We start from the raw sequence: 24,429 nt of genomic DNA, 5'->3' as shown, positions 1-24,429 counted from the left end.
CAAAGACTGAAGTCTTTGTAAAGCTAACATCTAAAAATAATAATAATAAAAAAGATGAAGATAAATGTATGCTTAGGAAAAAGAAGTTTCAGTATTGTCCCAGTTCAGAGAATTTAAGTGTGTTGACTGGTTGTTAGAGTAGAGTACATCTTAAGGACGAGCTGCAATAAGCTTTCTTGTTGGGGAAGCGCAGAGTGCACGCTGTGTAGCTGTGTGGACGGAGTGAGGAGTGAAGGGAATCTTCCACAGCTTAGAAAACAGGCAACTGCTGAATGTTAGGACCAAGATGTGAGAACTAACTAATGGACAACATAGTTTTGACATGAAAATCGGGTGAAGTAATGCTTAGTTAGTATTCAACACTGTGTTGGTCTTTAGAAAGCCTTTTAACAATTACCTGATGTATGCAGTCAGATGTTCATGTAAGCAAATGTGTTCACCTGGGAATACAGCGGCCTGATTTTGTTGTTTTTAACCTGTGCAAGGCATTTTAACACACTTCCATCACAGGGCCCTTGGGGACATCCAGATCAAGCTGTGTGTGTGCTGTGGTGGGGATCTCAGCAGCACGTTGTGGATCCTTTCCACATTCCTTTCCTGTAGGAATGGACGTCAGGGAGGGGGAAGCTGCAGAAGGGAACTGGCAGGCACCCAAGGCTCTCTCTGATGCAGAATGCAATTGCCACTAAGTGAAGTGCACGGGCTCCTTGCGCCTCTACAGAAAATGGAAATCTTTACAAGATCTGGATCACAACTGCTAAAAGTTTACTTGGGGGAAAGGGAAAGATATCACGAATTAGTTAAGTTGTACACTTCATGCTTTCCATTTGGTACATGAATTTAAATTTTATATAAAGCAAAAATAAATTTTAAGTATTGCAACTAAATGTACAGAATGACACAAAGGGGAAAAATTCCTAGTGGAGAGATTCAAAGAAAGTCTTCAACCCCCCTTTTACTCACTAATTCAGAATAAAGCCAAATTTCAAAGTTCTTTTTAAAGCAGATCTTCTGTATTTTTCACATATAGATGGATTTTCCATAGGTATAGATTTCCGTAGTAGATATCCTTTACTGTCAGTTTACATGAGTTAAATTATCATTAGCACTTTCCAAAGTAATACAGAACATGTGGGCTTTCAGTATATAAAAGATGCTGGAAATTTTCATCATCCCTGAACTTTTCCTAGAGAGGAAATTAAATTCAGAGGTTTCTGTGTGTGGATCATCAGTGATGTCTGGAGGGGATGATAGAACAATGGAAACTCAGAATGCATGTGTATATCATGTTCTTAGCAACACACTCTCTGTTGGAATCTGACACAATGTTTGCAAAAGCAAACCTATTCTAAATTAGTTTGCAGTTAATTGGCTGTGAAGGGAAATGCACCTTGCCAAAGAGGATTTGAAATATGAAGCAGTCTGGATTTGTGAAGAAGTTGATCTCTGTACTTGAAGAATCATGGGCTCTTTCATGGGCATTTGGGAAATAATATGGTTCATAATCTTCAATGCCTTTGCAAATTCCATTATTTGGCAAAATGGGCATCCACTTGCTACCATTTGCTTGAAGATTGATTTTAGAGGGGTAGTCTTAGACTGTGTGTTTATTGGAGCTGTTCCTTTGCAGTTGGGGGAAGAGGTTTCATTATGGTGATTTCAGAAATGTTTCGAATATGTGGTGGAGAAAACCAGGAACCAGCAGATCCTATAATGTAAAGATCCTTTTTCTATTTTTCCTCCTGGGACTCGAGATGGAATGAAGGCTCCCATCCACAGCAATGGTTGAACTCTATGTAGTGTTGAATGTTCTTGCGTGTCTCTTTGGTCTTTCCAAACATAAGTGGAGAAAGTCTCACTGTAGACCTGGGAAATAGGTGTGGTAGGATGGACATAGAAAAAGCATAAGTTGATTTACCCAAGGTCACGTAACTAGTCAGTGACAGAGCTGGGCTTTGAACCAGGTTCCTGAAACCTTTTTGTGCGTCAGACTACGTGATTACACAAGCTTTTTTGAGGTGCATGAAAGGAGGAATTCCTTCAGTGACCAACCTGTAACACAGTAGGAACATGCACTGCTCCATCTTCAAAAACCAGTGGTAAGAGGCTGGATCTTTAAAGATTTGTTTCATTTTCAGAATGTTCATATGCTGGCTTTTAACAGATGCCTGTGACTTTTCAGGATAATACATCTGTTTCACTAGATTGCACTGTATAGTAAAGAATTACCATAACCTCTCTCTGATATGCCACTGACAGAGGATAGAGGGCTTCTCATTTTCTGTGAAGGAGCACTGCCTTTTTTCTACATAGACTTTCTGAAGGACAAGAGTAGCTCAGCAACATACTCTCTTCAGCCACCCATTAGCCAAGCAGGTATCTTTAAGGAAATAGCTCTAATGGGAGTTCTTTAGTGGAATGAGAGAGCTGAAATAGAGAATTATGTTTCTTTCCATTTGAGAAAATACAGGATGAATACCAAATCACAACTAAATCCTCTGCTACATGGCTAAGGAACTAACTGTGTGACTACAGTGGTAAGAGGGCTACCATACCTACTGATAATCCAGCAGGTATTATCTCCAGTCAGTGCCTAATGGCCTTAGATGAACTTATTAACCTGGAGCCAGTATAGTGTCAGGAACGATTCACATAGAGTATCTCCAGAGTGATCAAGATGATCCTGCTGTGGGCTACAGTATGTACCAGCAAATTCCAAGAGTGGCTTGGTGAGTAAGCCGACATTTTGAAAACTCAATTGGCACGGGACGGTCTGCACATTGTTCTGCATCTTAGGGAAATGCTAATAGCAGAAATAATGACTGATTCTCTTGTCAGATATTTCAGTACCCACTGAAAGAATCACACTTTGTGAAGTGTGAAGTGTAATAAATACCCTTCATTCCTAAATTCTTTGAAAGCATAACCTGGAGATCCTTCTCTAACATATCTCAAAATTTCTCTGTAGCACTGTTTGTTAGCCCTTTGTAATCACAACTCAAGATATATGAATTAGTTTAGGAAAATAGCACCTGTTTTTCATCTCAGAGAATGTCCAATTCTCATTAATACTAATGGTTGTTACACACATGCACTGACAATAACCTTACAGGTTTTATGGCCTAGTGATTTACCAATTATGCAGGCTGATACTAGTTTTATGGTGTGGATGCTATCTTAACATTTCACATGATAAACACACAGGCTTGCAGCTGGACAAAACACAGTGGATTAAATAAAAGAAATCTTTCTTCTTGCCCGGCAGAATGCTAAAAGTTTGCACCAGCAGAGCAGATTTTAGGAAGGGAAGCTCTGGAGACCCATCTTTCAGCAAATGTTCTTTGTCTGCTCTGGAAGGAAACGAGCTCCATCCTTTGCTCCGTAACTCCATCAGAGTTACTTGATGCTGATTAACTTACATAGGAGATGAAAGCAGGAAGGTATTTGAGTACCATTCTCCTAGGGAGTCAGATAACATGGTTAGGAAGATCTCTTGTAAATTCTCACCACCAGGTAAGTGTTCTTTCTTGGTGCAAGGTGGCTTACAGGCAACTGCAGATCTTACTCTAAATTGGGTAATAAAACAAATTACTTAAAAGACAGGTGTGTAGGTAATGATAGTGGGTATTTTAGGGTTATTTTGAGCTAATTCTTTAAATAATGTGTACAGTGCTCTTGGTAGTAATATTGAACTCATCTCTACCTCAGACATGTACCAGAACATTATATAGCTTACAATCACTGCCCTGTTAGCTCAAATCTAATCAAGAGCTAAGAAGGTGATACTACTTTCCCTTCAGTTATTTTAGTAGGTGCTAAGGGACCGAGTGCTGCAGAGGAAAACTGTTCAACACATTGGAAAATAGCTTAGATAACCACTTTTTTAGGTTCCTACCTTTACCTTTTGCAGATAGTCAGTGGTACAGAAAATGAGATCTTTGGCCTAAAGTTGGGGGTTTATCAATTCATCTGTGATGGTATAGTACATTGTCAGACAGGAGAATATAGGAATGCTGAGTTTAAGTAAACTTCACAGGTGAAGACAAAAGAAGACTGTGCAGACCTACCCAATTTCTTGCTCCTTTGCCTCTTGGTCATGTTTTTCAGTTGAGAGGAAGAACTCTGACCATATAGATGCTCTCTTATGAGAATCTGTATGGCAAAATTATGGCCTAAAAATATTTTACGTGAAAACAGAGCAAGTTGCTTATGGCAACTCCTGCATAATGAAGAAGCACAATGAAGAACTGCAGTTCATATTACTCTTCAGGTCTGTTCTGTTTTCATAGGTGTTTTTTTTTTTTTTTTTAAGTAGGAAATTGCATAGTATAATTACAAGTTCATTTGCATTCATATTACAAGCTGTGAGCTAGTACATACTTTTAGATTTAAAAAATACTGTTAGCAAGTGTGACTTGCATCCATAAATTTCAGAACTGGGAATGGAGTTTATACTTACTGAAAGTTCCTTCTCTTGTTAGTCAACAACCAGCACCCTTCCTGTAAAAAGTGGCACTTTGGGGAGGTCAGCAACATGGTAAATGCAACTTCATTTTACCGTGTAACGGCCAAAGGCGTAGAGCAGTTCAATATGCCTTTTGAGAACAGAGGATCACAAACATTTTATTGGACTTAATACTTATAGTCAAGCATAGCCAAATGTCATCTAGGGGATACTATTTTTCCCTAATGGAAAGGTGTCTTCTATTGCTTGATTTTTTTTCTTCAGGACTGTGTCATCTTGAGATGATAAAATCCTTTCCAATGGAAAATATATATTGCTGCAATTAAGTTTACTACTAGGACTTACATTTTTTTAACCATATTAGAATAAATGGGTTCAATTGATAATCCCACCTTTCATTTCTGTAATAAATGGAATTGAAGAAAACAGTTCTATAGCAGGTCTTCATTCCACCAACTGCTTCTATAAATGTGGTATGACTTTTGAAATGCATTTTTGTTACGTCGTAAAGGTTATTAGATGACTATATCTTTTATGCTTAGTACCTAATGTGCTATGCAAAGAATAATTGAGGAAGGTGAAATGGAAAATATCTGAGAGCGTTATCAGATCTCTGCACACTCTTTCAATCGATCTGTTTGCCCAGCCACTGTTGGATGGGCGCTCTCTGCCCTCCTGCCTGTCGGGTAGAGGGAAAATAACCTGTCAACATCTTTCTGCCTCGTGAGCATCTTGGCGATCACTCGTCGACTGCTGTCTCAAGGAGCAGAGGTCAGCAGCTGGGTTTTGGTGTGCCCAGTGCCACATCTCGCTCCTGATTTCTGACAGGCCTGGTGCCCCATGCTGGGGCCCTCTTCCCAGTCAGCTGGAGGAGGCACCATCACACAGGTGAATTGCATCTATCTGGCGGCCACAGAATGCTTTTATTTTAGTAATTTACCTCAGCGAGAGCCCAGCTGCTTTTATGCCTTGATTGGAGGTAACACTAGTGAAATTGCAATAACCTCACGAATGTACTTCTCTTCTGTATGTAAATCCTTTCAGGAAGTGCATGACAGCCTCCGTTTTCTATGGGTCTCCGTTTGTAAAGAAGCTGTTATCACAGAATAAGTTTAATGGGTCGTGAATTTTGTGTTGAAAGGAGAGTCTCTCCATGACTTCTGATCTGCCTGCAATAGACCTACTGGCTCGGCAGCAAGTGCATTAGGCTAAATATGCTTCCTCCATTGACTCTGAAGGTAACAGCCCTAAATGCCTCATTAAATTTTCACGGGTGACTGAGAGAAGCCATGAGAAAAACACCGCGTTAGCAGCGGGGGTGACGGCGGCTGTGCCTCCCCCCCCCATGCCTCGTGAGCTCCACGGGGGCCGTGGGCCACCACCCCACCTCGGGGGGCAATGGGGAGCAACGTGGGGCAGCCCATCCTCGGGGCTGTGGGGATAGGGAGCCCCGAGGAAGGGCCGGGAGACCGCGTTGGAGGCTCCACGGCCGGGTTTCACGCGTGGGCAGGGGGCAGACAGACCGACTGACAGAGCGACGGGGGCTGCCCCGGGGCAGGCGGCGTGTTGGGGGCGAGCTCCCTCCTCCCCGCTCCGGCCGTCCCCCTTCTCCCTGCCCACCAACGGCACCGAGACCCCCGGCCCTAGGAGAGGAGGGGAAGGAGGAGGAGGAGACCGACCCTCATCAGCAGCTTTCCTCCGCCGCACGCCTCCCCTTTTCCCCTCCCTCTGGCCTCAGCGCCGCGCTGGCGGGGGCCGGCGAGGGCAGGCGACGCGGGAAGGCGGCTCTCAGCATGGACGAGCCATGTGTATCCTAAGGAATAACAGCAGCTGCTGCGCCCACGATGGGGAGCAGAGGAACGCCAGGAGGAGAGGGCTCGCTGGGGCAGGTGAGGGCGCCGGATCCCTTCTCCCCTCGGCGGTCGGGGGCGAGCGGGGTGCCCGCTGCCGGGGAGCCCCTCGCAGGCACGGGGTGCATAGGGATGGGAGCGGGGGTCTCCGGAGGAAGTTTTTTATTATTATTATTATTATTTTTTCCGTTCGCGCCGCGTCGAGAAGGGGAAGAGGCTGAAATCTCCCTCAAGTCGCGGCAACTTGCCGCCTTGGTCCACCCCCCTTTCAGCCGAGTCTCGGGGGCAGAAGCAGCCGCACGCAGCTGAGCCCTGCCGAGCCCGGACTCTCCGTCCCCTGGAGGGGGAAATACGGAAAAAAAAAAAAAAAAAAAAAAAAAGGAGGAAAAAAAAATAAGGGGCTCCCCGGGGCTGCTCCGTGGGTTGCTGCGGGTTGCTGCGGGCTGGGCGCGCTGCCTCAGCCTCGAGCCGCTGCCGCCCCCCAGCTGGGGAGCGCCGACCGCGGCTCCGTTGCTGCTGTGCCCCGCTCGTCCTGGGGGTCTCCCCCCCGCTCCCCGGCTCCCGCAGCCTGTCAGGGCCAGCGGGCAGCCCGGGCAGGGCGGCTGGGCTGTGCCGGGCAGCGCCGCGCTGCCTCGTTCCCGGTGAGGGTGCAGCCGGGGCGGGAGACGCCGCGCTGAGGAGCGGCGGGGAAATGGCGCCGGGAGCCGCGGGGCCGGCGGCGGGGCCGGGCTCGCCCTGACGAGCCGGGGGGCGCCTCGCTGAGAGGAGAGACCCTCCCCGGGGAGCCCGGCTGGCGGCGGGGTGCTGAAAAATGCTGCTGGGGAGCCAGGGGGAGAGGGCTGGGGGCGGCTGCCCCCGAGTGGGGGGGCCGGGAGCCGCATTTGCCCGGCCCGGGGGGCTCCCGGTGGTCCCCTGAGGTGCCCGGGGAAAGGGGGCTGCGGGCTGGGGGCTGCGGGCAGCGCTCGCCCGAGCAGCACCCAAAAAAGCTCGGCCCTGGGTCGCAGCCTCCCAAAGCCTGCAGGTGAACGGGCAGCCTTCGGCTCCGCCGCCAACTTCGGCTTTCTTGGCGCGGCGAAGTTAATTTTTTAGGTCTTTCCTCGAAGTAGTTTTAAAAGCGAAGTCCTTGGGATGCTTTGCCATTTGTCTAAATTCCAAATGCATGTCTGAATCGTTTAATCATGTTTATTGTTTTCAGCCACTCAAACGGAATAAAAATTACTTATCGTTGATGAAGCTTGTCTTGCAAGCTGTTTCACAGTATGTTTCTGTTGCAAGACACAGCGCTGTGGTAAACTACTGACAATTGTATTGTTTATTGTTCGTTCCTTCTCCATCCCCACCCCCCGTGGTGCCAGTATCAATCTGGTCCTTACTACTTGCCTCAAAAATAAAAATGGGAGCGGAAGTTTTCACCAGTTGGTTTGATATTTCCGTTGGTATCGGAGGTTTGCATCTTTTATTTTTGCTCCTAAGGTAATTTTCATCAAGTGTGCTAAAGTCAGATGATAAATGTAGAAAGGAATTAAGACACTAAGCTAAAATGCGCTTTCAAACTCCTGAAGTGGAATTGTAGATGGAATTAGTGCTGGATTCACAGTCATTGTTTGTTTCTGAGCCACTTTCATAACACCATCCCAAAACACACAATTCCATGCCCCCCTTGTCATCACCACTTTGTTTCATTACACATTTAAAATGCACTATTCACATTGGTTGAGAAGTTCGTATTTATTGCTTGGAGTGCTCTGATATAGCTGCTGATCTTGGACTATACCTCACAGGCGGTTTTGCTGCACTTTAACAGTGTCTCAGCACAGTGATGGAGGACACCATCATGTTTTCTTGTAGGATTACCTTTGGGACTTCAGTGACTGCACACATCAGTGGTTTCATCTTAGGAGGATTGAAATTGATTTTTTTTTCTTTTTTTTTTTTTAGTTCAGCTAGTGAAAGACCCTGTCTGTGTATGTCCTTTGACCCATGGCCTCACATGATGAAGTGACACCAGCAGTGGAGGATGTTGACTTGAAGCAGCTGGTGCTAGGGCTTCAGAAGTAGAGGTACCAGAACAAACGTATTGTTCTGGTGGTCAGCCTGCTTTGTTCAGTGGGCAAAGCACTGTTTCTGACGATATGTTGGAAGACCCCTATATAAACATATCAAAATAATTTTAAACCATGAACCTTGTGATTCTTTTTCTGTTCTATTGAAAGACCCAGTCTTGATGCAGAATGCAGGAAGGTTGACCTTACCATCTCATCCTCGTTTCTGACAGGCCTGTTTGCTTTTAAACACTTTGAATTTCAAATTTTGCAAGATGTTTGTATTGAATTTAAGAATAGCCAAGCTACTTGGTTAAATAGTGGTTAGGTGGGAGAACTTCTATTTTTACAGTTGTGTTTACATTTCAAAGTGATAGCAAATACCAGTAAAGAGGACCAAGATTTTCTAGACTTTATAGTTCAAATAAACTTTCCCAGTCAATATTTAGTCAAGGTCTTGATGGTTAAAGTTAACTGTGCAAGTCAATGTTTAGTCAAGGTAATGACTTGATTTTTACAAACACTACCCAAGCATTCTTGCAAAATTAATCAGTTTCTGGATCACAGTAGATTTCATCAGCCAATTATTAGGAATAAAAATAGGCTATTACTTGCTCTCATATGTCCTGTGCTAGTTGGTGTTATTTCAGCACTGCTTGCCACCGGCCCTTCTGTGGCCTCATTTGTATACTGTTAGTTCTACCTTTAAAGCATATATCTGCACACTGGATTTTTTGAGATAAAATAAGTCCTATACTGTCCTGTTTTTATAGGTAGGAAAATGAGCTATGGTAGGTCAGGTGCTAGCTCTCAAAAGGAGTGGTGAAGCCATACAGCGCAGCAGCAGAAACCTTTACATAATTAGATCCAAGTGAGTGTTTCAGGAGCCTGTGCTGGGCACCCACCTCCGCATACAGCATGCAGGATGAGGCAGGCGTTTCTGGTAACGCAATCATTGGATAAAATATGAAAACAGTTCTGGTGTCTGGGACAAAAGTGATGTAATGGAATATGCTGACATTGGTACTTACAGTGCGTGACTCAAGTGTGTTGTGACATGGGAAAGAGCTGGAAGACTCTACTGCGATTCTTCCTTTCTTGGGAAGAAACTGAGATCTTCATTATTACAAGTTGTCACTTAAGTCTCTTCAACCAATGCGAAAATCACGGTTTGGACTTCAGTTGTGCCAGATTCTTTCTTTCTTCCTTCCTTTTTTTTTTCTTCTTTTTATTAATTGAACCACTTGCAAATGCATTCCATGCAATTACATGGATATTAGAGTAGATATTCATTAGGATTTTACTAATCTAAACCTCAAGTGCTGTTCTGCAAATTTGCCAGCCTTTGTAAGGGAGTGCTTGACTTCATCAGTAGCAGTGTTTTATTATGAGTATTTTGATACAGTAGAATGAAAAGCATATATTCTAAACCAAGTAATTAATCAGATTTAAATATTTTCATTTTCATACTTTGGCTTGACACATGGAGAAGCTGCAACTCTGTACTTTACACATAATAGTAGATTTTGCCCAGTCTAGCTCCAACAGAATTATATTTCATGGCCCAGGTTTAAGAATTTAATCCACAAATCAATGTTCCGTTTCTATTTAAAGGCAGCAGAATTGTTCCTACTTAGGAAAAGTAAGTAAACCCAGTAGTGTTGGTTAGAGAAAAGCCGGCATGTTATTGTGTGCAAAGTCATCTGTGTATCTAATCCTATTTTCAAGTGTTGCAGGTATAAGCAGCACTCGTTTGTTTTAACTGTGAAGTATGGAAACTTCCCATTCTTTTCTTGGAAAGAGCTTTTTATTGTTTAAGCACCAAGCGTTGTGAGAACTTGTGTAAAAACAGCAGCAGTGAAAGTTCTTCATTGTCTTCTTATTTTTTGTGCACACCAATCCTGCTAGACTCTGGTGGCAGGAACCTCGCTGGTTCCAGTGGGGTCTGTGCGGTCTGTTTCCAGATTTGCCCCAAGATGCCGTTTTGAAGCACCAGATCAGAGAGAGACCTTTAAGCTTCCATCTCTTAATCTGTATGTGGCTTCTGGAGGCGTTGGGGTGAAGCTGGTACCCGGGATGACCAGCCGTGTGCCGTGCAGGTGCTGTGGGCTGTCACGTCCCAGCCATGGGGGAAGCGGCTGCCAAGGAGCAGCTCTTCGGGCTCAGCTGCCTGCTGTGGAGCAGTGGGATGTCTGAAGGGCTACCTCTTGTGTCTTGCTCCAAGTTAGTCCTCTGCTTGGATATATGAAGTAGCTGGCACACTCGTGCTGGCACCTTAGAGGTGTGAAGATCTATTCAGGTTGCTTGTGGGATCAGAAAGCATGGTGACCACAGCAAGCTTTAAAAAGCGCAGGAGGAGTGCCCCAGACAAGGCTTGGGGCAGTTTCCAGTTTGAAATCATTTGCTCTTTCTGTGGATAGCACTTCTCCCGTCATTCTGTTGCTGCTGGTTTAGTGAGGATCCATAAAATATTACTTTTCTTCAAGGGATGTATAAGATTAAAAACACCTGAGCACACAAAAGCACTCTCACAGTTCTTCCTGTGTTGAATTTTGTGTATCTCTGTGTGAATGGGTGCATGCATGTATATGCAAAGGTTTATTAGCTCCTCTTTTTGTTTTACAAAGGTTGCTCAAGTCTCCCACTAATTTCAGGCAGCTGCACTGAGTACTTTTTTTTCTTTTTCCCCAGCAAATAGTGATTACTCTTGTGAGTAGAAGAATATCAGTTTCATGAGAGTCTTTGCAATTCCCCAAGCCCGAAGGCAAATGAATAGAAATTTAGTGGACCACCTAGTTCTTGACATAGAATTCTCCATAGAGGAGTCTGACCTAATTTATATTGTATTGAATCAAATAATCCTATCATGCATGTGTGCTTGCCATTTTTGTTTTTCTTTAGCAGGTGTATTGCTGTCTTGCAGAATCTTCAGATTTAGATGTTAGGCAATGTCCTTGCGGTTTTAGGAGGTGCCTTTCCTCACTGAGTAGTTACTGGAAAATTACATTTAGAGGACAGTTGTGAAAAAGCAGGTAATCAAGACACAATACTAAGGCAGCTAGAATTATTTGTAGCTGAATGTGGGTGTATCATTGTTTAGCGCTGAGGGTAATCAAGAGTCCTCCACTACCAAGTCCTCCCATTATTATTAAAAATGGAGCTGGAATCCGCCCAGAATGCATTTTGTAGCAAAAAGCAGGATAAATATCTTTGTCATCAGCGTGGCAGGGATAGGGGTAGGTGTGCTTGCTGTGTGGGATTGCTGCATTTCTGCTTTGCAGAGCTGCTGCTAAGTGGTATTGAATGTGTTTGTTGGGTCCAGCGTGCTTTGACGTTAATTGGGAGCTGATTAGCATCCAGGCACTGTAGTTGTGGTCTGCTAAAGCAATTCCTGGGATTTAAAATCATTTTCTAGTGTTATTCTCCAGGTAATAAGACCTCGGTCTATCTGTGTTAGGTCCCAAGATACACTCTGCAGCTAACAGTCTCTCTAGGTGTATTCATATTTTGGAAAAGAACTTCTTAAACCTGTACAGTTGTGTTCTTGGAAAGCTTAAGAAAGCTGTGGATCTGCAGAAATTCAAGATCATAACAACAGTTACATGGAAACTGTTCTTTGCTTTTAGAGTGAGTTGGGATCCTGGCTGTAGGGCTCCTTTATGCTTATTCAGTATCTTTTAGGTTTTGCTTAAATCTCTTCTGACAAGAGTTGCTTTTCTGCTATAAAAAAAGTCTCTCTCTGCTCTTTTTAAATGCAGTGTTTCAAACCTTTTGGCTTTCCAGTTAGAGATTTATTTTTTTTATCCCCTCCGCTTTTCATTTTGGGACAGCTGAACATAAATGCTCCTTTAGAGCGGGTGAGTGATTAGCAAGCTAATAGGTTTGACAGGCACCAGATGACTCTTCTTGATTCAGGTCCCTGTAAAATAAGAAAGGCCTTAATTCTTCTCCAGCTGTGGAACAAATTTTATAAGGTTACACTTGTCTTGGACTGTGCGTGGTCTATACCAGAGAGAGAACAGCCTAACCCACCGTATGGTGTTCTTAGCCCATGTGCGTGGTGTCTGAAACCAAACAAGGTTCTTCAGCAGGTCACATACTCTCGTTATTCCTCCAGGGTCATGTTGCTGTGATTTTTTTTCTTTCCTGATTATCTCCAAGATTCACAACATACATAACCAGGAAGAAAATCCACAACCTGAAGGTGATTTGTTACAAAACGTAAAAATAATTAAAAAACAGAAAAGGTGTGTGTGTGTGTGTTGAATAATGGGTATGAAGAGTATCAGTTGGTTTAACTTCCAAGTAGCATTAACTAATTTGAAGTAGATACTTTTCAATAAGCACAAGGAATTTCCAAGTCCCAGTGGACTCTACAGCATTGTTTTACTCAGGACATGGAAGAATTTCTCTTTCTGTTATATCTGATCACCTGGTGTCATAGCTGCTTGCATACCAACTGCTGGTGGTTGAAAGTTGACTCGCTCATGGGCAACATAAAGTACCTTCTTAAATGTGTGCCTATCTTAGCCGTGCATACAAAACATTTTGTCGATCAGTTGAAAGGTTTACATGAGGTTATTGGAATTTCCAGCTTCACATTTAGATGCTGAGACTAAATGTGCCCATCTGAAAATCAGGAACTCAAATTACCGGGAATCCAAATGGTGCAATAAACATATCTTATCATCTTTGTACATAATGGTCTTCAAACCTACTAAAAAATTGGTTACTTAAAGAATAGCGGGAATCATATTTGGCGTTTCTCGACCTGGAGGATGATATTTTTTTGTAGTATGTAAAGTGATTTATAGGAAAAAGCGCAACTGATCTCTGTACAAAAAAGTTGTATTTCTGCTCACAGTCACCTGAGACACAGCTCTTAATGCTAGAACAGCAAAGAGAAGTACTTCAACTTGCTTAAACTTCACCAGAGTTATTCAGGTGCCTCGAGTAGCTCCCGAGATCAGTCCCGAATGAAGAGATGCAAGCCGGCAGGAATCGGCGCTCCCGCAGAAGCAGGCAGCGTGTCAGTGATCTGACAGCCTCTCCGTGACCCGTCAGTCCCCGCCTGGAGCCCGGCCATAACAATTCAATTGGCATCTGCTTTCTGCCGGATTAACGTGGAGTAGGTCGCTGGAATTCTCTCCTTGTTGAGTTCATACCTTTCAATGGGGAGACCGTTTGTTCTCTGGTTGCTCTTAAAGTTATCAGCGATGGTCTGCTGGCACCCTGATAACTTCTGCGCCCGGGCATTGCTGCTATGGAGGGTTCAGGGTTGGGATTTCCAACTGGGCTACGTTGTTAAGTCAAGCACAAAGATAATTATGGATTAAAAATAAATCTATGTAGTCCAGCTGATATTCCTTGAAATGGTACTACTGTTTAGTTCATCAACAGTCAATGCAGTGAATATTAATATTTCAGTTTTCCCATTCGTTCCTTTATGTAGCAAAATACACAGTTAAGCTGTTTTCTTACTGCCTTTTATGTCAGTTTTCTTCAAACTCTGAGGCATATTAGCAAATTCAGACCTTTCAATGACAAGATTAGATGATCTGATCGGTTACAAAGGTTTCAACGTTACAAAGGTTTTCCCATGCTAAGACTTTCCTCCCTACGTTTTAAAATTTGGTCAGTGCGCCGCAGTAGCGCTGGCAATAGCATTGGGAAGCGTTAAGGCCCCTGTCCGTTGTTTCTAAAGCACCTGGTAGTTGATTGCAATGAAGCCTCCCCCTTTTAATTGCGCTATAATTAATACAAAGCAAATCAACAGGAAGTGCTACTTCACACAGCATGTTGGCAGTTTGCTCCTGTTTAAAAACAGTAAAATATGTCCGTGAATTTAGTCAGGATTATTTTATGAATGGCTTTCTGTGGCTGCCGAAGCAATCGACTCTCAGATCGTGGCTTCAGGACAGTCGTCCACCCATCGGTCCTGTGTGACAGTTTTCATATATTTAGACCCATTTTTCTTCCTTCTGAAAACAAGAGAAATAAAATGCTTGAGATGTCCTAGAAAGGATAACAAATTGAATTGGCCACTTACTGTTCCAGGCACTCAGGTTTTATGAGCCTTACTTCCCTGGTGATCGAGCTATTCACAAGCACCGTGTGAGAGTTACAGCTGATGAAATTTGGTGAAGTTCTTTTAAATCGGAAGAACTACACTGATTTACATCAAATGAGGGCTTGTCTGCTGTTGCTATGTTACGTTTGTAGCAAATGCTAATTGATTTTGGTGCATACACATCCTCAGAGAAAAGTGAGAATTGTTATTGAATGAATCCCACTGTGCCAAGCTTCAGTTTCTGGATTTTAGTGCAGGATGATCCTGGAGAGGACATGAAATCCTCTTTATGCTGGGAAACAACACTGAGAAAAATAGCCCTGCCTCGGCTACAAAACAGTTGTGAGGGTTTGGCACTCCCAGTTTTGGGGCTGACAAAGAACAGCAAGGGATTTTCATAAAGGAGCTCTCTGTGCCGCGCTGTTTCTGCGGCAGGACTGTCGATCCAGCACGCTGCTTGTGGGGTTGCCCCTGTTGGCTGTAGCATTGCTCGTGTTTCATTCGTTTCCTAATTCCTTCCCTCGGATAAGGCGAGGAGATGGCAGAGAGGGGACTCTGCTTGGGATGGTTCAGTCACTTGCTGCTCACTGTAGGAGAAGCTTCATTTATTAGCTGAAACGAGATGGATGCCTGGTCCTCAGCACTAAAATTTAGGTGAAAAAGTCCTGTTCTCTGACACTGAACTCCAGTTGCCTTGCTTTTTCCAGACACCAAAGATCCAGAGGAGCAGATCCTGTTGCAGCCTTGCCAAGCCTGTGCAGAGAGCCGGCTCCATTTGTTCCTGACGAGGATTTCCTTGGTTGGGATGATGGGCTGGAACCGGCCCCCACCGCTGTGGGCGGCTGATTCGGCTCATCAGGGATTTAGGGGGAGCTTTTTGGCAGGGATGGGAGGTGGTACAGCACGGAGATGGGAAGCAGTCCAGGTAGATGTCACAACAAATGAGGGACAGTCGTTTGTTCTGCGGGCCCAGGAACGCAAGAAAAACTGTCTTGATTAATGCAGCGTTGATTTTCTTCTCTGTGGCTGGAAGCGTATACATAATTTGCATGTAGACGATAAGTAGAACAAATACAACATTGTACTGTCTGTAATGGGCGACCACCAGGACATAAGTCCCCCCAGCCCCCATTTTGATGGACTGCAGTGCATTATCACAGTTATTTTTGGATCTTGTGTAGAGAAGTACTGTTTTATTGAACAACGGCGAATGTGTTTCATTTTCAAGTGTGGACAGATATTTTCATGAGAGAGACTAACACTGGATTTTTCCAAGTTTGCCTAGGGTTTGATTTGTTAGGGCATCAAGAAAGCTGCAGGAATGGTACTGGTCTCTGAGAAATCCAGGTATATACTGTTCAGAAAACATTTAGAACATCAATATAGGATTACTGTTGTCTGTTCAGAAAATTTCTGGGAAAAACAAACTGGAACACCATGATCTCTGAGAATTTCTTCCAAGTTCAGACACGAATGTTGCAGATGTTAGGGAGAAAGAGCAACTTCAGTCCATCCACAATTCAATTCCATCACAACATAGGCTGAAGGACTTCTGTAGGACTGCATCTTTAGTGTTTTCATCTCACTGCATGAGGTAACAAGATAAATACATAGTGTTTCATAAAGTCTGCTTACTAAGTCCTTCCCGGAGACCCGACTGCTCCAGCAGTTAGCTCCTGCGAGGCGCTGGCTGCAGCGGGCGCACTCAAGCACGGGGCTAAATAGACCAAAGGGTGCATCCAGATCTGCTTCAGCTTGTAAATGTGGCAGAAAGTGGAGGCAATGTTGTCCACCTGTCTTGATATCTCAACCACAGTTGCAACTCTTGACAATTAGTTATAGCACTTTTATTACTCTTAGTAATTTACGCTTTTAGCAGAAGACAAGCACAGGGGTTACAGAGGAGCACGGAGAACAAGGGATTTTTCATGCTGTCTCTAATATTTTGAGAACAAATGACTGCTTAGCAGAACTACTTGCGTCATCCTTGCAAGTAAAAGAGTAGAGTTTGTCTAAATAACACTAAATCTACTGCATATTTTCTTTATTGTTTTTATATATCTATACAAAAGCTTGAAAAGTAGTCATGGGAGACTAACGCTTTGCAACCTGGAGCAGAGTTCACAAAGTGCTTTTCGTTTTTCAAATTTTCCTTTAAATGAAAAATGCATAACTGGTAATGTGTCTCCACACATCTCCATTGCAGGGGTGTGAGAGGGAAACTTCCCTGCAAAGAGCTCTGAGCTGGAGGTGTCACGGAGCCTCATTCGCAGGAGCAAGTACGGCGCAGAGGGCCCTGCAGGGTGGAAGGTCTGCCTGCCCCTGCGCTGCCGGGCTGCGCACAGGGCGATCGATGCTCCTGAGTGCCTGTGGCATGCAGCTGTCTTGCATGAACGAAGCAAGGATGTTTGTTCTCTCTACTTGAAAGGTGTTTAAAGCTTAATATATGTGATATATAAAAGCTTTTATAGAAGTAGGAATTGTTACTGAGGTCTGTTTTATGGCTATGTAGTAACAAACCACACTTAGAAACTCTTTCCTTTTGGGACCCGGAAACATCTTTACCAAGAGTTCCACCCATCTCATATGTCAAATGTTACCTTTTAAAAGTTAAAGAAAACTATTAAATCAATGCTACAGTGTACCAAGCCTGTTGCTAAAGTAAAACGTGAAGAACAGGTTTCTTTTCTGTACTGTGACTCTTTCCTAAAAGTAGCATTTAGAGGGATAAGGTTATCAGTCAGGGTCTCCCTTTCTATTCATTGAGTAATTGTGTTTCTAACTAGCACCTGGTAAACCAGGGTGAAGGTCTGTTAACCAGCTGGAGTAAGATATCTAATGGTTGGGGTTTTCGAAGGAGTAATCTGCTGTCCCACTTCTCTGTCAGGAGCATGCGTACATATAGATGAACATTTTGTGTGTTCTCACAGCCCGTTCTTGTAGTGCAACAGCTTGCGTATTTCTGGTGCTCAAAAACGTGACCTAGTCCTGAGTCCTCTCCTGCAATGCTTCTGATTGATCAGTGATGCTTTTAATACAACCTGCAGAAAAATTCTTAACCGAGATATATTTCTGTCACATGCTATTTTGAAGGAGTGGAGTTCACCTATGTTCACGAAGACCTACAAAACTGTTCCTTGTAAATCTTTGCTATGGTTTTAAGTCAGACAATGTGTTGCAATGGGGACTTCAGCCTTCATAGTGTATGAAAGCTTTTCCACTCACTTCTTTTTGTTTTGTTCTTGCATGATTTTTTGGTACCTGTTGATGTCTGGAAGTTCGTTGTCACATTTCATTGTAAGGGGCTGGGTAGAAAACAGCTCTCCAGTAGTTAGTGGTTAACCCTTCTGAAGGTAGTCGGAGATGCTCTTCCTGCCACTAGGTAGTGTTCATAAACTGCCCTTGATTCAGTTGTGTGGAGGAATCTGGTCTGCTTACCACCAAAAATGTTACTTGCACTTGGTCTTTATGCTGCAGGAAAACAGACATTCTCATGCTCTTGTGTAATGCTCTACGCTGCTGTAAATCTTCCAGGCAGGGATGCTGCACCCGGGGGTTTGGTTTTCCCTTGTACCCAAGAACAGTAAAAAAAGCTCCTGCTCTGTACAGAAGCCTGTAACTCTGTAAGCTCTGCTCTTCTGACTTTAGTGCTTTTGTATGTACTGGATGTGAGCTGAAAATTGAATTTTACTTTCCAAAATGGCCATCATAGATTTCTAATCAAACATTTGGATTTTTTTTTCTTTTTGTGACAGAGTTTAAATATTAAGTATCACCAATAATGTTTAAATTGGTGAAGTGTAAGACCAGTGAAACAGGTTACAAGTAAGGGAAAAGAAAATATTACGAACCATATTCCCTAATTTATGCCTTCTTGGAAAATTTGTCTAATGAAATAGAGTATCTGAAATAATTCAGTTTATGGCATTCAGCAAGAGGTGCAGCAGTAATGGTTGGGTGATCTTTTAACGTGGCAAATAAAATACAACTCCCATCTTGTCTTGGAGAGGAAGAGTTACGTTTTGCTGTGTTCTTTGCATAACAGACAAGCGAGGTGTGTGCTCTTCGTGTGAGGTCTCAATTTCCTGGGTGCTGTGAGTTTCTTTCCTCCTGGCCCCTGGTCTGGACTCAGCACCTCTCTTCTCCACCCAGCCTAATCCCGTCCCTGCCCTGAAGCCTTTTTGCCTCTTGACTGCCAGCCTAAACCTCATGGGTCTTCCATCGCTGAGCAGTAGTCACGTTCTGCTCTCGCAGTCTTTGCAATATGAGATCTCATGTCCAGGTCTATTCCTCTCTTCTCTGGTCTGATTCTTCTACAATCTACATTCGAATCCAGCAGCTCGCTGGGTGCCTTTCTGGAAAGATGAGCACCCCACTGTCAGTTCCAGCGCTCTGGGTCATTTCGGTTCAGAGCATTCATTGCAGGGACAGCCCATCTAGTGGCGCAGCGCTTACAGGAGTTCACGTGCACGTCTTCGTCCTTCTGGAGGCTGCAGGAGGGCTGACGGTGCGAGGGGATTTCAGTATAAAGGAAGAATCATCGGACAAGTACAAAATTTGCAATAACTTTACAATTCGGGTAGTTGTGTGTGTTTCTTTGTTTTTGTTTTTTGTTTGTTTGTTTTTAGGATTAGCGAAGAAAAACATGATCAAAACACTGCGTTTCCCCGTAGTCTAAATCTTGGAAGGGATTCAACTCCCTCCTCTTCCCTCATGCTGCGAACACCACCCCCAAGCAGCCACGTTTGACGTGTAAAACTGCAGCCTGAACAGTTAAAGTCTGGCAAAGTGGCAAGCAACTGCAAGGAGAAGCAGGGTGGGAGATGCCAGGTGACCTCAGCAATAGGTAGTGCCTCCTGCCCCGGCCTCAGGTGGAGAAAATGGGTGCAGGTAACTTGCAGGGAATTATTTAGCCGTGTTGCTGTGCATAGCAGCATCGTAAATAAATGGCTCACACCTTTTAGTGAAATATCTGACCTCGAGATCAGAGATTTAAGAAGTAATTGGAAAAAAGAATTGCGGACAGATTACGTGCGCATTAATGTACTCCATGTCTGATCATCTCAGGCAGACAACGGAGGGCAGACCTGCCTTTTTGTCTCAGCACACGAGTGGCAACCCTGAGAGCACGAGGAGCGCTGCGTGGTGGAGCACAGAGGTCACCAGCACCGGGGGTGCTGCTGACTCCCGCTGACCGGATTTGGGACAGAACCTGCACATGTAGGATTACATCCCACTCTGCTCAAGTCACGCTGCAGGAGTGCAGAATTTAAACCATGCTTGTCTTTGGGTCTTAGAAGCTTTAATGCTACCAAGCTACCCTGCAGTGAGTCAAACGTGGCTTATTGGAGTTTTCCTAGCAGTTGGTGTGTCACTAGCAAGAACACCCTGCCATATGATACTGGGGCTGGCTGTTGTCTTCACTTCTCGAAAGCATATGGAAGTACTCCTACCTCTACCTTTCGTGTTCAGAAAAACTGTAGGATTTTTAGTGGCTGTACATGAGCAGAACATTTTTCTTAGGAGAAAGAGTAGGGGATATGATGGAGGAGTTTAAGAGGGAGGAGAAAATATGAATAAAAATATTTCTGTTCTTGTGCCCTCATTAGAGAATTGAAGAAATGCAAATACAAGGTGTATGAGTGGAAATGTAATTTTTTATTTTTTTGAAGGAAGACATGCTAGGACTATGATAGAAGTGCTGTATACGTTAAGATATCCGAGTTACAAAGAAAGCTTGTAGTTCATGGAATTATATCTATGAGCCTTTTAATATACTTAGGTTGTTCTTTATCTCCTACAGAGCATTGCAGAATATGTTTCCCTGGAGGTGTCTGAAGTAAGGCTAGAAAAATCCTACCTGATCTTTAATAATCCCTCACAAGCATGGTAATACTTCAGAATTGTACTATCATTGTGTAATTTACACTTAAATCCTTTCATTTCTGTGATATTGCCCTCAAAAAAAAAAAAAGGGGGCAAAAAAAAAAAAAAAAAAAAGCTTTAGAGTTATAGGGAGCCAGTGACTGCATACTTGAAATACCTTGGCCTTGTTGCCAGTTTAGACTCACCTGCTTAAATTGATTTATTGTGTTTTTTTTCCCAGGGAATAGGACTGAAAAATACATTTCTCCTATTCTAGTTAATAGATTCAGGAAGTAATTTGCAGATCTGGAAACAATGGATCTCGTATAATAAAAGCACTGCCTAGGTAATTCATAAGGAAGATAAACTTGTATTGTTAAGCTTGCACATTCTGCTCTTATTTGTAGACCATCTATTGCTCTCCTGTGCTTTCCACCATTAAGCAGTAATGTTATTGCATTAGTAAGAAAACACTGCTACTTGGACCGGCTTTCAAAACCATGCACAAAATCAAATAATCTATTTTACTGAATTGTGAAGAGCTGTGTTATTTGTTTATAACCGCTCACTTAGTTATTGCTCTCCGTGCGGCGTGTTACAATTTAATCACTGCTCTGCATCTCTTGTGTTCGTGCAGGCTGGCGTGAGGCAGCAAAGGGACAAAGCGGAATGACTTGCAGCTAAGTGTTTCAATCAGTCGAGATACTGATTTATTTCTTCGAGTAGGAGTGTAAAGGAAATGAGAGTGGCTGTTTTTTGTAAGTGATGCACTGAATAGCCATCAGTTAAGCTGTGGAGGTCATACGTACGAGCTGAAATAGTTCTTGAGGAAGATAAAAACACTGGAGTGTGTCTCGTCGTCTGCACCGCGCACAGTCCTTGTGAAGCTTGTGACGTTTGGCCTGTCCTGTAAAGGCAGCACAAAGGAGAAGTTTGGAATCCTTTTAGTTACAGGGGTTTCATTTCAAAAGAAGTTATACAAGGAATTAAAAAGGAGGGTATTAGGAATTCCTGGCATCTCTCTAGTTAATATATGCAACTGCAAAGTTTTTAGCTGTGTTCAAGACGATTTGCGTTGATTCTGCAGAATGTTTAAAATCAATTGCTACTTGGCTAACAAATAATTCCCGTCTCGAGTAGGGCAGGTGGTATGGGTATCTGTGAAAATGGATCTGTTTTGAAGTACAAATTATGACTTCTACAGCAAAAATTGGAGGGAAAACATTGGTGGAATATTATAGGAATGCTTTAAAAGTATTCATGTGCATGCCTGGGATGGAAACAGATACCTTAGTTTTTCTTGCCAATTTTGACATAATTATACATTTCTCTGTTTTCTCCCTAGGCATAACTTTGTCCTTTAGTAACAACTTTTTCCCCTTACTTTGAAATGTTATTTTTTAATCTGAAAAGAATCCTTTTTACAGTCAAAACAATATTCTGTAGCAAACCTGACAGCATTAGATTATATTTATAGGACATCTTTTTACTTAATTCTGTATTCCATCTGAACTTGTACAGATCCGGAGAAAGCAAGTGTATACTTTTGAATGAAATTAGGTCTTTCTAAGACTTTAAATCTCTAGAGACCACTGAAAATCTGTGCTCAACAATCATTGCTTGTACAGAAGAAAGATCTCCTACCTATCAAGAGATTGCTTTAGTGAGCTATTCCCTAGAAAGCCTGCTGTAGCCAAGCCTATGTTTGATGTTCCTTTTCTAACCTAAATCCTGAGGTTTTTGAATAGTTTCATTAAATGTAGTAACATTTTTCTCAAATTTTAGTGCATACATTAAAAAAAAAAAAATTAAAAATAGAACTACTTGAAGTGAAATGTTTGGTGCTGACAGCAGAGAAGCTTTTCACTGTCTCATCTCAAAAAGACATAGATTTTGAGACCATTTTTGTCTTTTCTCAGAGAACCTGTGGGAAACCTAATGATGGAAGTATGGTCATGACAGTTCTGGAAGAAGGAAGAGGGAAAGTGCTCTGAGCAGGCAGCGGAGCTACTTCAGCATTTCTTTTCCCTCCTGCCCTCTTTTCTGAGCTAACAGTCCATTCAGTCTGAACACAGATCTATTCGTAATGTGTTGAACTGCATTATTTAGCCCACCACTGCAAGCCAAATTGTTATCCCTGGAGATAAAATTGCTAACTTGGTTTAACTTGGTTTAACAGGGCTTTGTTAATCTAGCCTTTCATTTACACCTTCTCCTGGATATTTCCATTGCAGGTTCTTTGTATTTATTAAGTATGATTTTGACAAAAAGACACACATACATTAATAAAAAGCTATTTAGCTTCAGTGCTTGGGAGAAAGCTGTCGAGGAGAGTCTTGTCATGTAAGAAGCACTTAGAACCTATGTTAAGGCTGCAGTGCCTGTGTTCACAGTACATCGATCCTTTAGAAGTGAGACACTGAAGAAGAAGATCTCTATTAGTTCCTTGGCAGCAAGTAATTACTGAAAAGTACAGAAAAGTATATCCGAGTGTTTTATTCATAATCTACTTTGTGGCTCCATTCCTTGCTGTTGCATGTTTCGAATGCCTTTTCCTAGAGCAACCAGTTGAATGTGCAACCGAGCACCGGCTAAAAAGGTCTGTAGTGGTTAAAAGTACTGCAGGATGTGTTTGCCAAAAGAGAGATCAAACCAGTCCTGTGGAAGATTGTGGATAAGGATTACATAAAATAGAGGATTTGCAAGTGGAACGTGCTTTGCCTACAGTATCAATGCCCATTTTCTGTGAAATGACTTTCAATTTTTAGGTTATTTCACGTTTTGATATAATCTCTGAGATGGAGATCAGATTTGAGATTGGAAGTCTGAAGAAGTTGAAGTGATTCTTGATGATGTCTGGAATATTTGTAAGATTTTAGCAGCCGAAAAAATACAGATGAGTACAAAAAGAGTAGCATTTATAATTCATATGGCCAAGCCGTTCCCCAGAATTATAGAAGTGGACTGGTGTCCCTCTTTTCTTCATTTTTTTTCCCGGTGGTGGTAAGGTGTTGTATAAAATAGAAGGAAAACAAGAAGATCTCTGTTCCAGAATGCCTGATAGTAGTGACTAGTTATTTCATTTAGGAAACACCAGAAGTTTGGGACTTGTTGGTTGTCAGCTGGCCAGTGGTGTGCTCAGACGTTGATATCTTCTGTTTCTTTCTATTTTATGATGAGATTTAATAAGTTTTCAGATGAAATGTTAACAGCAAAGAATTGGTTTTGTAAAACTTTCTGGTACTGCTTTCAGAGGGCAGCCCAGGAACTGCCCCATGAAGGTGCTTCTTTGGCTGGAAAGGGTGGTGGTGTACATAGGGAGGGTCAAACAAGTACAAGTTGTGATAGTGGCTTAAGAATATGATGTGTGATAAAAAGGGTAATCCCGATGTTCTCCTACATTAAGGAGACATGTGATGAAGGAGGCCACTAGAATGGTTTCTGCAGCAGCATTTGGAGTGGATTGTGAGTGGAGACGAGAAGCTGTAGTAATTGACTTGAGACAGGTAACAACTCACAGGCAGGCTGCCTAGCATTTAAACTGATGTAGTAATACTCTACTGAGAAATTGTCCTAACTGCTCTAACTTTGTAGCTTCCCAGCCTTCCAGCAGTGCCTTCAGCAGACCTTTCCAGGTTGAGTTTCATGTGCTGCCTGCTCTGCTGCTGCTTCCCGCGGGCTGCGCCTGCCGAGCGGTGTAAGTGCCTCACCCCATGGGGCAGTGCTTCTCTGACAGGGTCCTGTACAGCCAGGCTTCTGCTTGCAAGAAGCTTACCTGTGAAATGGCGAGCCCTTAAAGCTTCCTGCTTGCTAATAGTTGCCTGGTTTACATTTATTCTCCCATAAAAAATCTATTCTTTCCTAAATTAGTGCAATCTTCAGCTAAGCGTGAAGGCAGATTGGCACCATCAGCTGTGCATTTTGGGTCTCGAAGCTGAGATTTGCATTAAGGAAAGCGTGGTGAAAGTCGCCGGTATTGCCATGTTTGCCCATAGTTCGTGTATTTCTTTCCCATTAGTTTCAAAGGATTTCTTTCTAGTCATGAGTTAAATGGACCTGCTCGGTGTTTACATGTATGCAAATGATCGTTGTGTCACTACGATTGCAAGATTTAAGAAAAAAAAAAAATCAGACATT

The 24,429-nt window shown here is 43.0% G+C and overlaps 1 protein-coding gene across 24 annotated transcripts in view; it reads left to right on the top strand.

Moving 5' to 3' along the window:
* DAB1 (DAB adaptor protein 1) overlaps positions 1 to 24,429 on the top strand; it is a 438,670-nt gene that overhangs the window by 287,393 nt on the left and 126,848 nt on the right. For 2 of the 24 annotated variants that reach the window (XR_007162624.2, XR_007162623.2), the window contains exon 1: positions 5,816 to 6,354. The exons of 13 other annotated variants lie outside the window; for them this stretch is intronic. The gene's annotated coding sequence lies outside the window, so the exon portion shown is untranslated. Of the gene's footprint in view, positions 1 to 5,470; positions 5,704 to 5,813; positions 6,355 to 24,429 lie in introns of those variants that run through there. 9 more of the 24 variants (XM_013176234.3, XM_048062086.2, XM_048062087.2 and 6 more) reach the window with 9 other exon arrangements.

This window comes from Anser cygnoides, chromosome 8 (genome assembly GCF_040182565.1).
Source record: "Anser cygnoides isolate HZ-2024a breed goose chromosome 8, Taihu_goose_T2T_genome, whole genome shotgun sequence".
NCBI classification, from domain to species: domain Eukaryota; kingdom Metazoa; phylum Chordata; class Aves; order Anseriformes; family Anatidae; genus Anser; species Anser cygnoides.
Note: the sequence above shows the minus strand (reverse complement) of the source record. Positions and strands in the feature narration are given on the sequence as shown.